This window comes from Anser brachyrhynchus, assembly GCF_964034855.1.
Source record: "Anser brachyrhynchus genome assembly, chromosome: 1".
NCBI lineage: Eukaryota > Metazoa > Chordata > Aves > Anseriformes > Anatidae > Anser > Anser brachyrhynchus.
The window spans coordinates 211,336,693-211,351,108 of NC_137694.1; the positions used below are offsets into that span (position 1 = coordinate 211,336,693).

The 14,416-nt window shown below is 49.9% G+C and overlaps 2 protein-coding genes across 9 annotated transcripts in view; one reads left to right on the plus strand and one right to left on the minus strand.

Moving 5' to 3' along the window:
- The window catches only part of FAM168A (family with sequence similarity 168 member A), a 179,533-nt gene extending 166,198 nt beyond the window's left edge, over positions 1-13,335 (minus strand). For 4 of the 8 annotated variants that reach the window (XM_080559738.1, XM_080559736.1, XM_080559743.1 and 1 more), the window contains exon 1: positions 13,103-13,330. The gene's annotated coding sequence lies outside the window, so the exon portion shown is untranslated. Of the gene's footprint in view, positions 1-13,102 lie in introns of all 8 variants that reach the window. The other 4 variants (XM_080559737.1, XM_080559747.1, XM_080559739.1 and 1 more) reach the window with 3 other exon arrangements.
- Positions 1-14,416, plus strand: part of MRPL48 (mitochondrial ribosomal protein L48) — a 125,465-nt gene that overhangs the window by 26,794 nt on the left and 84,255 nt on the right. The window lies entirely within an intron of this gene.

Genomic DNA, 14,416 nt, shown 5'->3' on the forward strand with positions numbered 1-14,416 from the left:
GAATGCTGAAGACAAAGATCTCCTGGCTCCCGGAACCTAACCAAGAAGAAGTCAGGCTGACCCTGCTCTCTCCTCCCTCGGGAGGGCCCGTGGCTCCTGGTCTTGTGCCAGCATCTCAGGAGGGCAGGCAGAAGCCAAGAGCCAAAGAATAAGGAATTGTTTTCCCCAATGTTCTTACCGCTATCTTTCGATTAATATAAACTCGCGTACAAAAGCGAGAAATATCGGAGAAGAAGAAGAAGGTAAAAATCATAGGAAGGTCAGATAAAACCTGAAAGCACCAGGGACACGCGCCGCTTCTCTCAGTCGCCACCGGAGGAAGAAAACGCAGCGATCCGTAAGCCCCGCAGCTTATCTTGATAGCCAGCAAGTCCTGATAACGCCGAGAAAAACAGATTCCAGAATCAATGCCCCCCCCCTGCCCCAGGAGAAAAAACTCTGCTGAAGCCCTCTCAGATTTAAAAACAAGATTGCCAACCAAGTAAGCCCCGGCTAATCCTGACTGCCAGCACAATCCTGGGGAAAGAGGTCTCCCGAGCAGATAAGATTCAAATCGAGAGAGTTTCACAGATCAAAGGCAGCAGCTGCCTGAATTGTAAACCCAAACGAGTAAGACACCAGAGCAGACTCTGCAGCGCTGACACGGAGCGCTTTCTGCAAGAGCCATCTCCATGCAAGTGGGGCGCGTTCGGCGATATTTATAAATCTGTGCAAAACTTCAGAGGAAAACTCCGTAAAAAGCACACTGGGGGAACCCAACCAGGTGACGACGAACAAAATTTCCTTCCTTTCGATTGCTGAAGGAGGAGGGAAGTCGTCACTGCGGGTATCAGGGCATCTCCAGCGTTTCATTTATCCCTCGCTGTCACGTTTGGGCAGTACAGACACCGTCACCCCTTTCTGCCGTAACCCAAATGGGAAAGCAAGGCAGCAGGCTCTGCAAAACTGGTTTTGCCCAGCAGATCTCCACTGAAAGCAATTCAGCTACGTGGAATTTTGGACGGAAAGGTTAAAGCTAGCGAGGCCGGCCAGAAACCGGCCTGAACAGATGTGTGCAAAAAAGCTTCCTAGGGGCTGAACACGAGAGCGCCAGGCTTTGTTTTGGTAGAGGAGGAAACTATGCAAGGCGCAGAGAGCGGGAGAGAATACGCACGCTGTCAGGCGTACGGACACAGCCGGGAACATCAACAACAAGCAGCAGGAAAGCACGGGGAAGTCAAGGACAGCCAGAGAAACACCCATGGTGTAAGTCACTGAAGAACCGTGCACGTACATGTGTGCACGTGCAGGCGCGCGTGTATTTAGCGCTGGCAGGAAAAAACGACCTTGGAATACTGAGAGCAAAATCTTCTCCTGCTGCTCGATTCAGGCTGCGCTCAGAGAAGCCGGCCTCTGCAAACGGCCTCCGTGAATCAGCAAGATTGCCTCCAAGAAATACCCGACTGTCATCGATTTCCTCCCTCGGCAGACAATCCCAAATATTGGCTAATCGCTCTGGTCAAAAGAAGGAAGCGTTCACGCTGGGGCCAGCAGCGCTGCATCAGCTGGAACTGAGCAGATGAAAAAAAAAATAAAAATATTTCAAGGATCCTGGAAAAGAACCGAAAAGGAAAGTCTAAGTCAAGGTTTGGCAGTCTTTCTACGGTACCGTGCCAGACTTTTTTCTTCCCCATGCTCCAGCTGAAGCGTGCCAAGAGAAACCTAGCAGGATCTGGTGGAAGCTGCCTCCCGAACGGGTGGGAATCTGCTAGTCAATGGCATCTTGTTCTCATGCACCACGGCGGTTTTTGCTGAGCGTGGAGCTCGGGGAGGCTCAGGAATTGCAAACTGCTGCCTCTTGCAAACGAGCGCCTCGAAACGCCGGCGCTGTCAGCTCCACACCCCGCCGCAGGCTGCTGAAACGTGCATCCACTGCTGGCTGCAAGAGGAGGCAAAAAAAAAAGGCAGAAGCGACGAACAACTGATGAGGATGTTTGGATTTGAGCGACTGAACTACACCGCAGGGAACACGGGGATCATGAACTGCAGAGGCAGCATCTTTCCAACTAGAAAGACACCTTCCCGGAGGAAACTGCTGATGCATCCAGGAAAAGAATGAACTAAACACGAGAGAAGGACACGGAAGGATAAATGAGGTTCAAAGTCAGACGAGAGGGTCTGTAAAGAAAATGCATTTTCGGTTGCTATATATGGATGCAAGGACTCTGAGTAACGAGAAGGAACGAATAAAATTGTGACTGGCTGATAGAAAAAAATGAAATCTGGTGAGATGGACGCGTGACCAGACTTTAAAAATCGGGAGTTCTGTGGTGTTCAGATGCAAAAAAGAGGTGGGGGCTGCTGTGTACCTCCAAAAGAGGGGGAAAAAAAGGCTTACCTCTCCTTCATTTATCAGTCACGTCAAATCAGTGAATTTCTGGAGGACCTCAGCAGAAGTTCAGCATGTTAGGAGCCCAGGAGGAGGCTCTGGTAGGGGACTCCACAGGCACAGAAGCAAGGGGTAAAAGAGATGTGGGGTTACGGAGGAGACAGGAAGGGTACAAAGCCTCGAGCAGCACACAATTACACACGATTCATTTCAGAAATGATGGGTGACATTTCATGGAGCATATCTGAATCCAAACGCAAAGGAACTGGCTGGGACCTCGTTACAGCCAATAAAGCTGTGGTGATCGCTGAACTGGAAGCCTTGACAGCCGAGAAGAAGAGCAGGCTCGCGTTTCAGTAGGGCTGCGCCTAGTAATTCAATCAAGGTTTCAGAATGTCCTGATTTAAATAATTGATTTCAACTCGCATGACGTTTGTACTTTTCAGTTATCACCCTAACGAAATATCACCGGAATGAAAATAGGCGTCACGTAAAAGACGGTGATTTTTCACAAATATAACTTAGCAGAGGAAAAATTAAGGAATTTGCATATAGATGATCCACTTGATATTCGCTCACAAACTTTCCAAGCGCTTTTGGGATCAAAAAGGAAACAGCTACGTAGCGGAGTCCTGAAAAGCTTCGAAAGCAAATTAGAGATTTAACTCTCCCTGCAATCAATGGAAAGATACAAGAGAAATTATTAAGCAATCTGTATAGAAGCAACTACAGGATAAGATGAAAACTGAAGCAACATGGGTTACATCAAGATCAAACTGTGCCAAACCAAAACAGGCAGATAAAAGTCGATAAAGACCAGTGCAAGAGCTGGGCACGCGGCGCAGGTGGAGAACAACTAGCGAGGCTGATGGATTTCAGAAAATAACCTAGAGGGTATATTGGATCACAAATTGATGTAAGTCAACGGTACAACGGATTTGCCAAAAAGGGAAGGGGCATTTCAAATTGTTTTAATAGTGACAGGTGGAAAATAGCATCACTTCATTTTGTACAACGCTGACAAGGATGCAGAGTGCTGATTCCATGGACAGAGGGAACCAAACACATTGGAGTACAGAGGAAAGCAACAGAGATATTAAGATAATTAGAAACAACGTGATCCATGAGAACAGGCTCCGTTCGGCCTAGATGGAAGAAAACGGAGGGAGAACGTAACACACTTCCACCCGTGACAGCGGAGACGGGTTATTTTTCACGTCCTCGGGAGTGAAGTGTCTTCATTTGCCAGAGAAACACTGCCAAGTGAAAAAGCTTTGGAAAAGCTTTTAACTAACTGGCAGCCAAGCGACAACTACCATCCACCTAAGGAGGCTGGAGTGCCTTCTAAGCTTTTATTTTAAGGAAAAATTAGAGAAATACCCATGAGGGATGCTGTAGAGATACACTAGCTTTCCTCGAGAAGGGGAACGTACCGGAGAGTCTTGTGAGCGCTCTACCAGCTCCACATTTCAATGACAAGAAGTGTCTCGGACCCAGGATGGCTTGTCTGTGAGCCCTCAAAGAGTCTTCCAGTTTCTGAGACCCTGACGGTTCTACTTCAGTCTTTTCTGGAACACGGAAGAGAACTCAAAGACAAGCGTTTATAATACCCCAACATCAGAAGAGGGCAAAAAGATGACTCGAGTAACTCTAACTGAGTTAGCCAGCCATCAGCTCTGGACAAAGCAAGGGAAAAGCGAATCAGACTTGATCTAGAATTAGAAAGAACGGGAACAAAATTAACGACAGTCAACACAATGTTATGGAAAATAGGTCTCGGCAAAAAAAAAAAAAGATTATTTCATTCTTAGCTGAGATTCAAAATTAGGTTGATAAAGGTAACCGCTGCAATGCAACAGACAAACTTTTGTTGAGCATGACATTTCGATTAAAAAATTACCGCTACACTATGTCAACATCGCGCGCTAAACGGATTTCGAGTTGGCCAACTGACAGATCACTGAAAGCAGCCATCCGTGGAAAATCGCCATCAACGAAGTTAGCTGCAGTAAGGTTCTGTGGGGCTTGATAAAGAGCCCAGTGGTGTTCAGAGGTCCACTATTGATCTGGAAAATTACTTCGGGCATAAAGAAGCAATCTTGCCTCTGCAGATTGCTCTGGTAAGACTCCCCTCACGGGAACATCGCAGAAGCAGCCCACGATTTAAATGGAATAATGAAAAATGAGCAGGGCGCAACAATCGTTTAAGGACCGCAGAGAGACCCGGGGAGCCCCACGTATTTATCTTGCCCAAAATAAAAGCTGAAAGGCCACTTGGTTACGGAGTTATGCGTTCCCTCCAAAGGCAAAAGCTACTGGGTATCAAAGGACCTTGTAATTTAGCCAAAAAAAGGCTTTTGAGAGCAATAGTTGGAAACTAATTCAATTTAGACCTCGTTTTTTTAATCAGAGAGAGTACTTAATGGCTGAAAATATACCAAGAGAAGTGGCGGGTTCTTCATGACTTGACATCTTCAAACCAAGACGAGAGACAGGAGCCCAAAATATAGTCACTGTCAGGGAAAACCTAAGGATCTGTGGTTTCTGGGAGGCTAGTCCAACCTCCTGAGCTAGCCCGTCCGTACGTCAGCAAGAAATCCCAGGCTCCCGTTTTCCATGGGGAAAACAGAGGGAGTACGTCTACACACGAGGATCTTGTGAGGCTTACACGGGGAGGTCGGCAAAGACCTTTCAAGAAGCTGAGACAGAAGTAGCCTTACGGCATACACAGCTGCAGGTCACCGGACGGAGTTGGCATCAGAAAGGAAAGGGCTCATCGCTTGCATCGCCCTTCTTCACCGCCTCCACTGTCTTGTAGAAGAGAAGAAGAACAAAATGCTTCATGCTGGACACTTTGCTAAACGGCAATCCAAAAGCAACCAAGAACTCTTAAAGTTTTACATCTTTTCTTCGGAAGTTGCTCGTAACGCTAACTCGCTTCCGAAATGAGGGCTTTGGTTCGTGAGCCATCAAAAGCTCTAGGTAGCACTGATCCGCTGTATGTCACCCCAGCACCATTTGCAAAGCTTAAAGCCATTTAAGACATTATTTCTTGATGGTAACTCTAACGGTCACATACATAAAATCAAACATTTAGCTAAACCTCTGGGAATTGAGAAAGAAAAGCTGCAACTCAGATGAACACATGTATGAAACCAGATTTATCTCTGGAGCCCACAACATAAGTCAACAGAAGAAGACAACCCAAACCAAAGATCTTCTCTACAGCTTAGATTTGTGTGTTACACACAGGCAGTGAAACAATTCTTACAGAATGAAGGATTTGATCGAGCTTCCCCATGAGAGCAGTCCCTATGCAGAACACTCAGCCACACCGCGAAGCTCAGCAGCGGGACGCGGACGCTGCAGTAAAGGAAAGGAAACCATTTCTCCACCTTACAGCAGCACATTTTAAGACTTTGAAAATTCCCTGTTGTGAATATAAGACGAATCGAGGGCGAACTCAGGCTCCAACCAATGCACTGGATGCCCTTGCATCGGTTTCACCTGCCGCTCGCAGCACAACACGCAAGGGCGACGGGGAGGAGAGCACTGAGCAGGTCCTGTTCTCCGCTGGCACGGCAAGCATGGGACAAGTCTCCTCCAAACAATCTCAGGCCAACTGGAAATTATATTCTGTGCCTATACTGCACAACGCCGGGCCTGGGAAACGCGTGGAACATGCTGCACTTTTCACAAAAGCCTTTAAACGCCTTATTAAGTTACGACATGCCTACACAGGAAGCTAAAGAAAATAATTTGCAGAATGAACGACTACAGAATAAATGTTCACATGGGAAACATTTTATTCCGTAAAACGGAATAAATAACTTGTTTCATAAATAACATTTATTCCAAAGTAATTGCACTTTAAATTCTCACAAGCTTAATTCAGGATATTTTCAACAGGGACAAGCCCTCAGAGCCTTCCTGTCCGTGTAGGCATCATGCTCATCTTGGTTGAAAAATCAGCAATGGTATCGAGCCATCTTCCTTGTCCACCTAACGGGCAGGACAAACTCAAAAGGTTCTTGGAGACCTCCTCCAGTTAGCAGCAGCACCTCTAGAGAGGGGTTAAGCCGAGCCCCCAGCTAGGGACGTTTAACGTAGCCATTTGCCAGGGATCGCTTCCAGCTCTGCCTTCTCCATAAATAAAAACACGCGTTGTCTCGTACGTAAAATACATACACACAGACGGAGGGTGCAGTTAAGTCCAAAATCTTGCACTGAACAGGATGACCTAAAGAACAGAAGCCGAATTAATTGTTGGAGATCCAGAAACTATCGGAAACTGGTCGGGACTAACCATGGAAATCCGCTCGTCCCTTACAAACGCAAGTTGTCCATCTTGTCGTAGGGTGATGGTTGGACCAGATGATCTTGAAGGTCTCTTCCAACCTTCATGATTCCATGATTCTATGCTTCGTAAACGTTCAAATATAAAGAAGCAAAAGGAAAAGAGGAAAGACAAACTTTGCTCTAAATTCCTCTAGTCCTCATCATGCATTTCCAACAGAAAAACGGGAACATCCGTATTTCAAACGTATTTAAGACAGTTGTGTACCTAACAACAAAGAACATTAAAGCTCAGCTGCTGCGCTTTAATTCCTGACAGACAATCAGAACGGGCTGATGCCATAAAAGAGCCAGATCTTTTTGATTAAGTTCAATGGAAAATTAGAAGCTCAGAAAAAACCTGCAGAATCCAAGATGTTATAGCCCGCTTTAACTTTTGCTGCAGTCTGCAGTCTTCATCCATTTTATCAAAGAATTAGACATGCCTAGTAGGCACAACGGCATCTATTCTTCCCTTGCCTTCCTTTTTCTCTCCTGAAATACTCTGAGCTTGCCTTCAATAATCCTCCCAAATCTCTAACCCTTGCTAAGACAAGGAAGCCAGAAATTTTCAGTCTACAAACATACTTCAGCATTCATATGGTAACTTTCTCAATGGGAAGATTAAAGCTACAATAAACCCCATTTTTCTGCTCTGCCTTTTCGTTTTCCCACCTGCCAGCTTTCCAGGTGACCGTTTCACTCAAGGAGAGGAGAGAAAGAAAGGAAAGAGAACGTCCAAGTGCAAATCAGCATCTCCAGCAGAGGAGAAGGGCACGTTCCTTGAGCTTTTACCAGTCCTACAGCAATAATCTTCTACGTGGTTTGCTGTAGAGTATCATCAGGCCTGCATTCTTCCTCCCAGAAAGCACAAAGTCACTTGAAATTCCTTCGCAGTGCTCAGGGATTTCGGCACATCCGTACTAAACAATACTCAGGACTTCTTAAAAATGATTCAAGACCCACTCACACTGCGAGGAAACCAATGGATCTCCGTCATCCCCAGCAGAACCTCATTCCCTGTACGCTTCTTTGAAAAATAAAGCATTACGCCATCAATATCATCATCGCCATCATCGCTTCCCCCCGGAGCTCCAACAGGAAGGAGAGAAGACACACAAGAAAGCATCTATCTGGAAATGACTCAGATTTGTGTATTCGTGTTCCTGTTTGGAGCCCAAGACACACACAAAAAAAAAAAAAGAAAGGAAAGGTTTGGTTTTCTAAGTTGCTTCACACTCAGAGCTCCCACAACTTCCAGGGGATCTGCAAGGGCTCTGTGTACCTCCAAAGTAGGATCCCTGATTGGCATCGTAGGTAGGGGTCTGGGATTTTTGCTTCAGACACCCATGGCAGAGCGGCCCTGACTCGCAAAATATCCCTGAAAATTCCCAGCTTTTTCCTTTTGCTATTGATTCAAACCAACAAGTGAAGAAACAACGGTTCCAGATCAAGATTACCCACCCAACGAAGCAAAGTGTCAATATATCAGCGCACAATAACACAGAATATATGCCCTATATATGTTCTTCTAAAAATCAACAAGACTAACTATCAAGGACGCGTTTCCTATTGATTTTTACATGAAGACCATTAACCACCACCTACAGAATATTTCCAGCTCCTCCCCAGGTGCTCAGGACTTCTCTTCTACCAGATTTCCTTCCACAGCCCCTGTCTCTTGGTTTGGCAAAAGGCTCCAAACGTTACAGAGCTGCCCAGGATCCCAGCGGAAATATAAAAGTTATCACCTGCACTCCCTCGGTAGAAGCGCAGATTTGATCCTTTGCCCTCTACCCAACATTCAACTTTCTCAAAACTTTAAAAAATAAAATAAAAAAATGAAGCTATTTTGTTTTCTACTTGGATGGCCCGTCGAGATTCGGATGAAGCTGCCAACTGGAGTGCAAAATTACTGGTGGGCAGGCAGGCAGCACAAACACATAATCCTTACTTCCTCAAGAAATCAGGTTTGCGCGTATTTGTGTAAATAAACATAACACTGCCACTGACATTCTCCTCTCAGATTTAGTGGTATCAATTCAGTGCTACGTTTTCAACAAAAATAGGAACCGAATGATGCAGTTTAATTGAAGAACCAAGAAGGTAAAGCTGTTCAGACGCCTCTGGAGAACTGCATCTGTTTTAGTGAGAGGCAACAGAGTCATATGGAAATAATTCCTGAAAATTTATTCCCAGTTCTAAATAGTGACAGATTAAGCCAATAGTTTTTAATTCGAGGAGTTAAGAGACTGTCAACGGGCAAAAAATGGTGAGGTGGATTATTTATTTTCACTGAAACAAAATCTTCATCTGTTTATTGAACAGACCCACGGCAGCATACAACAACCTAGCAACATCAGGCAAGACTCATTGGCTACCATTTGAAATCAGCAGAAGACGCCATCCGCCTAAGTCTGAAAAATGCCATAAAATAGGAGAACTTCTCTCATTAAATCACTTTGGATCAAAGGCTTCTAGGGGCGGAACACGACGAATTACGACCTTCAAGCAGCAAAACGTAGCCTCATCGATAAGATGACGGTACGTTAGGGAATGAGACCGATGCACCTAAGGCACGTCGTGGCCAGAACCTCTCCTTCCCAGCCAGCTTTTTCTCGGATGCACGATCTCACCTCGAGTAAATGAAAGCCAGCACCGTGGCACCAAAATTATGCTGGGTTTTGCACCAGTCGTTTGCACTTTTCTTGCTCCTGAACGCAACGCTGGGGTCGCTCCTTCTCGAGCACGCTGGCTAAGAAGCTGGTTCTCGAGGGGTCCCTTCGCATGCCCCTTTGTCACACCAGCACCTGGAGGAGGAGACTGGCACGACGTTGTGTTTCTCTCACCTTGTGATGGGGCGATCGCCTCTGCAGTGCCTGGCTCCGGCGCGGGAGGAAAGGAGGCTCCACCATCCGAAGGGGTTTCCTGCCGCCCGGGCCGGGTACCGCGGGGCAGCGGGCAGGACACGAGTAAAGGCAGTCCCTTGCCGCAATCCACGGCCCAGAAAAGAGAGTTTACGGAGAGACTTTTACGAATTACAGAGGAAACAGAAAGTACACAGAGCACTTGTGCTGCGGAAAAGGAAATCAGGGCCTCTGCGGATACAATCAAGCCCAAAAGGCATGGCTGGAAGACAAATGAAGACCGTAGCCCAGGCTGAAGGAAAGAGCGGGCTCAGAAAGGAAGAAATAAAAATTGTATTTCCCTTTTGACAACCTCATCAGCTCCAGCTCCCGACTGCCTGATGGCTGGAAATCAGCTGAGAGCTTAGGGGTGGAAACGGGAAGGTTTCCTGCCACGGGAGGCATAAAGGACTCAGAGAGTCCTCTGCCAGGTTGACACAAAGCTGGGCCGTGTCCGTGCCGGCGCTGCCAAATTCAGCTGCAGAGGGGACCGGGTGACCCCAAAACGTGCCCCAGCCCTTCCTCAGACCATGGTCAAGGCCGATCCATGACCATCACACCCACAGTGTCCCAAAAGCAGGCGCTAACCTGGGCTAAACGCACGCCGCCCGTACCGACAGTGGGCGTTCAAGCACTCGGGCATCCAACGGGAGGCTTCCGGGCTCCTCCAGACAGATCAGATAATTAAATTTAAACACAATCGAATTAGAGTTTTAATTACGCTTTCGGTTGAGGTACAGGAGGCCTTCAACAGAAATGCTTCTGCGAGGCATTTTCACGTGCCTGAGGAACGATTTGGAAGCACCGGGAGCAGCACCACCTTCCTTCCTCTCCCGTTTTCTCCGTTACCTCCGCGGTGGGTTACCGATTTTGGGGGGGGCACCAAAGCCTAACTGCAAAGATAAACTTTAAAAACCACCGTCGAGTTCGCCTACTGCAATGCAGGCTGACCGCTGCCACCTGAGACCAGAAAGGGCCTCAGCACCACGTCCTTCCCCGCACCCCACGGGCACTCACAGAATTTTGAGGTGTATTATTTAGGTTTCCCACCCTAAGCAATGTTTCCTATTATTGAACGGACACAAAAAAAAAAAAACCCACAGCGTGCAAACGTCTTGCTTCTCCCATCCCTTTGTTCCAAAGGAGAAGTTTGTGCATTTATCCCTCCAAAAAGTGCATCCTTAAAAAGGGACACGGATTTTCATCAAGCAAAGACACGACCGAGAAGCATGACAGTACCCGAAACACCCAGCACGCGGTCATTAACGTGACATCCACAGAACCGCATCACCTGGCGGAGAGAGATTCTTTCAGAAAAATGTTAACGTTCCCTTTCGTTAAAAAAAAATATATATATTGAAATGTGAAAGTAGGCAAGTAGATATTTGTAACTTCCAGAACAAAATCAGCCTTAATATGCATTTTATCTAAAATATATATAATATATCTGTGTATAATATACACAGCCAACTGCTATCGGTCTTTTTAATGACTGCGTACACCTAGCAAGGATAAATATTCAGCACATAGTTGTGGTGGTTTTGTTCGTTTTCATGTACTCAGCCATAAAGGTCCAGACAATCCAAGAAACCGTTGAAATTCAAAATCAGAAAGAAATAAGAAAAAAAAATAACGCATTTGATCTCCTAGTGTTAGCTCCTTTTTCTTTACATCACTCGACATCTCCACTCGATTTGAGTTCTAATCAACAACCACTTCACAGTTAACGTTTCACGAAATAATGCGGCTGGTGCAATCAAGTCCAGCAAAATGTTTCCCTAAAGATGTTTCCATCACCCTCGTTCCTGTTAAAAAAAAAAAAAAGAAAAAAAAAAAGCTTCCTCCATCGCTATTTAGCAGCGAGAATAAGCATACCGCTGCATCTTAAATCATATTTTGATTAAAACATAAATAGAATCGCTTGGGGTTTCTCTCTGGTTGGTACAACATGCCTTTGTCCAGGAAAGAGAAAAAAAAAAAACCACTCGACCTGCTCGTTTTTCTACATTTGACAGAATTCAGCACCAAAAGAACGCTTTCTGAGCGAAATTCGGTGTACGGAAACACAAGGCACAACCTGCGAGCTCGTCACCGTGAGGAGCAGAAAGGAGAAAAAAAAAAAAAAAGGAGAAAAATTGAAAAATAAATAAATAAAACCCAACACATTACAACACCTTTTTCGATGAGGGATGTTTCTCTCATTTCCATATGTCAAGGCTCCTCTGCCCGACGCGCGAAGGACCGCTGCTCAGCACCTCCCTGGCGTCCTTAACCCCCAACCCAACTGCCCCGCACGCCGCAACGCCAGCCACCGAGGGTTAAAGCAACGATCCCGAAGGAGAAAAAATAAGAAAATAAAACCCAAACCTTTCCCAAAAACAAACACCATCTCCTACCTATTTCTTACGGGCACAACACCCACCCGGCCTCGCGTCTCGCGGCCTCGCTGCTTGCGGGCTACGGATGTCCCGCGGCGATGCCCCCGACCCCGCGGCGGTGTCACGGGGAGCGGGACGGGAGCCCCCCAACCTCAGCGCGCCGAGCCGTGCGAGAGGACTCGGGAATATTATGGGTAACGGAGGCTTTAGAGACCAGCATCGGCGGCGGGGTCCCCGGCTCCGCGAGCCCCTCTCGGCGTTTTGAAGCGGGAGCAGAGCGAAGCGGGAGCATCCCGCCGCCTTCCCGAGTAACCCGCCCGTGTCGACACCCCGAAGCCCACCGCGCCGAAACGCGGGGTCCGAACGGAGCTGGGCTCGTCCACGAACCGAGGCGGGAACCCCGCAACTCGCTCGCCCTCCTGGCAGGAGAGGAAGAGGTGAAACTTGGCTTGGCACTGGCTCCTCGCACGCCCCGCCAGGTCCAAGCAGCCCCGGCGGGGTTTTGCTGGGGCAAACCGGGGTTGTCCCCCCAGCACCCTCGCGGGTACCCCCCCAGCACCCTTAGGTGCCCCCGGCACCCTCCTGGATGCCCTCAGCCCCCCTTGGGTGCCCCCCCCGGCCCCTCGCACACAACATGGCTCCCAGCCAAAATTTTGGCAGCGGACCCGTTTGCTCTCGCCGGGCTCCGAACAAACCCTGCCACAAAGGCTTGGGGGGGGGGGGGTGCTTAGAGGGGGGAGGCCAGGGCTGTGACCAGGACCCCCCCACACCCCCACCCCAATTCCCCCCTCCCCAATTCCCAATTCACCCCCTGCCCCCCCCCCCACGAAGCACCCTCGGGTGCCGTCCCCGGCTGCCGCTGACCCCGTTCTGCCCCGTTCTGCCCCCAAACCCCCCCGCAGCCCCCAGACCCAATTCCCCCCCGCCTCCCCTCACGGGTCCCAGCCCTACCTGTGCGTGTGTCCCCCCCCCCGCCATGTCGCCCCCCCCCCCGCCCCCCCCACCTCATCCTCGCCCCCCCCCCCCCCCCCATCTCGCCCCCCCCGCCCCGGGACTCGCCGCAGCCGCCCCGGGGGGGGGGTCTCCTCCGTGTCTCCCCCCCCCCCCTCCCTCACCTGCGGCTTCTCCGGCTCCCGCTGCCTCCGAGGCGCCTCCTGCCTCTGCCCGCAGCCGCCAGCCGCTGGGGGAGGGGGCGGCGGCGGCAGGCGGGGACCGGGGGGGGGGGGGGGGGGGGCGGCGAACCGCTGCGGGACCGTTACAGCCGCCTCCCGGACTACAGCTCCCGGCACGCCCCGCGCGCCGCAGGCGCTGCCCGGCTGCCGGCGGCCCGCCGCGGGGCGCGATGGGTAGCGTAGTCTTGGCGCAGGAGACGAGGGGGGAAGTGGGGAGGGTAGCGGCGCGATGCTTGATGGGAGGTGTAGTGCGGAGGAGGCGGGCAGCGAGGCGTGCCGGGAGGTGTAGTTCCGCGGGGCATGATGGGGGTTGTAGTTCGCGCGGCGCTGAGGAGGCCGCCGAGGGTGGCCGGGCCGTGAGGGCCCCGTCAGGCCGGGCCCCGCAGCCCCACCGCCCGCAGCCCCCGGGCAGCCGGAGTGAGCCCGGCCCGGCCCGGCCCGGCTCACAGGGAGGCCGGGCAGGCTTCTAAAGGCGTGTGAAATAAAGTGAAAAATCGTGTTTTTAACCCCCCCGTGCGGCGGCTGGCCCGCATCGCCCCGCGCAGCGAGCCCTGAGGGGGGCTGAGGGGAGGGGAGGGGGGGGTCTCGTTCCTGGGGGAGCGGGCACCAATAAATACGTAAACAAACAAACAAATAAATAAATAAACAAATTCATCCTTTTAGGAAGGACCAGCAGCACCAGTGCAGTGCATCCCCAGCACACAGCACCCCAGTACTCAGCACCCCCATTACACAGCACCCCCCGGTACACAGCACCCCGCTTTTAGGGCCGGAGCACTTTCCTAAAAATCACGAAACACAAAACGCTTTTTGGCAAGTGCTGGCATCCAGGAGGTGGGCAATGAAATCCCTGCAGGTCTCCACCTGCCTCAGGACCCTGGTGCAGGGACTGGAGCTGTAGGAGGATGTCCCCATCTCTGTCCCCATGTCCTGCCCGAGGCTCCCAGACCTCCTGCAATGCCCCTTTGGGGGCTTTTGCTCTGGGGTGATGCCAAGTGTTGTAGCAAAGCAGCACCCAGCAGGATCCGGGAACTTATAAACAGCACGCTGTGGGTGCACGTGGGTTTTATTCACTCCCGGTTACCGACCTGTCCCAACATATAGAATCACAGAATCATTAGGGTTGGAAAAGCCCTCCAGGACCACCTGGCCCAACCACCCCCCTACCACCAATGTCACCCACCAAACCATGTCCCCAAGCACCACGTCCAACCTTGCCTTGAACACCCCCAGGGACGGGGACTCCACCACCTCCCT